This window comes from Taudactylus pleione, unplaced genomic scaffold (assembly GCF_031769625.1).
Source record: "Taudactylus pleione unplaced genomic scaffold, aTauple2 ptg000009l, whole genome shotgun sequence".
Taxonomy (NCBI): Eukaryota; Metazoa; Chordata; class Amphibia; order Anura; family Myobatrachidae; genus Taudactylus; species Taudactylus pleione.
Window position 1 is genome coordinate 11,908,637 of NW_028284412.1, and position 2,815 is coordinate 11,911,451.

The following is a 2,815-nucleotide window of genomic DNA, read 5'->3' on the forward strand; positions in this document are numbered from 1 at the left end:
TGAGGATGTATCCAAATCCAGTATATAGGTAACTAGTTACTGCATGAGATTCTTTACACGAGGACTGTAGGTGTTTGGATCCGTCTGTGTACCCGTCTGTACGTCTTCCTTCCCCTCTGCACTCGAAGTTGGCAGTGATTGCCAGCCTGCTCTCTGGGTCATTGGCCTGGGATCATAATTCTCTGATGAAAATAGGCACATAACTTGTGGTATGAAAAGTACACATTTAGAATGTCAACAGTCAGAATGTGACATTTAAAATGTCCACATTCACAAATGTCCACACAGTTTTTTGCTTATTTAAGCCTAACCATACACAAAAATGTTGACTTCATAACATTCTGGTATCGACCTTATGACTGTCAACGTAGTAAATGTCGACATTTTGACTGCATACCATTAGAGAAGCTCCATACTGGAAGCTCTCTTAGGGCCGGATTCAATTAGAGGTGAAAAGTCTGAAATGTTTTGCCTGTACAACTTTCCGCCTCAATCGCTTGTTTCAAAGGCAAAATTTTTGCGTGCGCGTCCCCGCTTTCTCGCCCTATTTAATTCTAAAACAGACTAAAATGGAAAGCGGCGAATGTGGAACAGGCGGAAAGTACTGAAAGAATTGGGGAAGTCAGTCTGTACCCCAGAAAAAATGCACTAACGTGGAGAATCGATATAGATGTGTACTAATAGCCCTAATAAAACTATTATGGGTACTTAAGTTGTGTAAATTGCTTGCTATTAGCGTCTTTATTAAAGTGGTGAAGAATGGCATAAAGCAGTTTTTTGGTGAAAATAAGTAGTCCAGTCAGATTTGGGGTACTTGAAAATGGGTGTTAGCATATAAAACGTGAAAAATCCACCTGCTGCATGCACCTGCAATCCCAAAAACACCTGCCCCATCCTTGCAGCACCCCAAGAAGCCTATTTTGCTAGTTTTTATGCTTGTCCCCCCCACTTTTTAGACAGATTTTTTTTTTTGCCAGATTTGACCTTTGGGGGGCTATCCCAAGGGTTCTGAGTCGCTTCCCCACGTTTGCACCCCAAAATAAAGATTTTGCACTTTTTTTCACCTGCTATTCATTGAAGAAACTTTTTTGCCTATTACAATGCATTGAGTTTCCAAATTTCGTCTGGATATGAACGAAAGATTGAGCGCTAATATGTGTTAATTAAAAAATAAATAAATAAAAAATGCAGGTTTAAAAAAAAAAAAAAAAGGGTTTAAAAAAATTTTTGGGGTTGGGCTATGTATAGGAAAATACAGTTAGAGTGAGAGTGGAAATGATACAGAGAGGAGGAAATGAGGAGAAGGTGGATGCAATCCAGCACATTAATGTTTTTATGCTCTTTTGAAAATTGCGGGATGTAGCCAGGTTGAATCAGCGGTATGGGTGGAACTGTCCCTATTTCTTACCCTAATTAGTCCGGGTTCTTCAAACTGATAGTGCAGTCCTCCCCAGGCAAGCTTCTTGCTTCCACATGTGTGGCAATTGCGGCTTCTGGTGATGTCGACCGCTGCGTGTTGCTTGTGTCGGCTGTTCAGCTGTGTCTATGTTGCCCGCTTGTCGCAACCAACGCGTTTTGTAGCGCTTGGCTACTTTTTCAAGGAAAATGTCTGGGAGCATACCTCTGGTTACAGAGTGAGTATGGTATGATCATTTATTCTACATATAGAACATCATCTTATGGGACACCACTCTTAAAACATATTACACTATTGGTCTACTTCCATTTCTTCTCTCCCCTTTCTAAGGAACGAGAAACATCAGGACATCCTCTAGGGAGAAGATTTATGGAATTGTATGAATACCATCGATGAACTTGTCATTATACTAGAACTTTTCATTGTACTAGGAGTTTAACCCTGCTCTTGAATTTGGTTTTGGGTTTTAATGTTGGATTTATGTTGACATGGGTGAGCGCAGAAAGAGGTTATCATCAATTTTGTGGTTATAGTGAGGCCTATGGTTTATGTGACTTCAGACACAATATGGGGGAATTCAATCTCTTTGCATGGATGTAGCTCCCAGGTTAAGTGCCTGGAGGTATTCAATTGACTGCACGGCACCTGGCAGACCCTCTAACATGACCCCTTCTATAAGGTATAAAATGCTCTGCTCCTGGATATCTTCCTAACTTAAGATTGCCCTCACCTGTGCTGAAACGCCCTTCTCAATTAACTAATTCAGCGTCAGTGAGGGCAATTATAAAATTAAGAGGAAAGTCCAGGAGCAGAGCAACGGTCTTTCACATTAGGGGCCTGATTCTGAGTTGCACACAAAGCTGATATTTGTGCAAATGATCCATGTTCCTCAACTGCACACGCATCTATGTAGCTAAAAAGTGGGAGTGTCGTTGAGTTGGTTGCAAACTCGGACGCTTTATTGCTCACAATGGAGGCCATACTCTGATGGGGATTCTGCACCTCACAAGGAGCTGGTGCAAGTTTCACAAAATGGGTGTCTCAGTCCTTGCACAGTCAGGTGCATTATTGTACACTAGGGAGAGGGCTGATACTATCAATAACATAAAGTCGCAGGCGCAACTATGCCAAAAGATGGTAAAGTGGTCGCAGTAGTGTGCAGCTCACAATCAGGTCCTACTGTAAGTGCCCAGTTCTTTCCCAGGCAGCATAATCAAATACATTAAAACAAGCAAATTAAGGTAATGGGCCTTATTCAGAGATGGTTGCTAATTATTTGGCATAGCGGCTGTGCGAAAATATGCAAATGTTGCAGCCGCTGGGATATGTATTGAAAGTGAAACGCCCAGCAGTGACTTTGCAAATCCATGCGACTGCATACAAAGATGCAGCATCAGT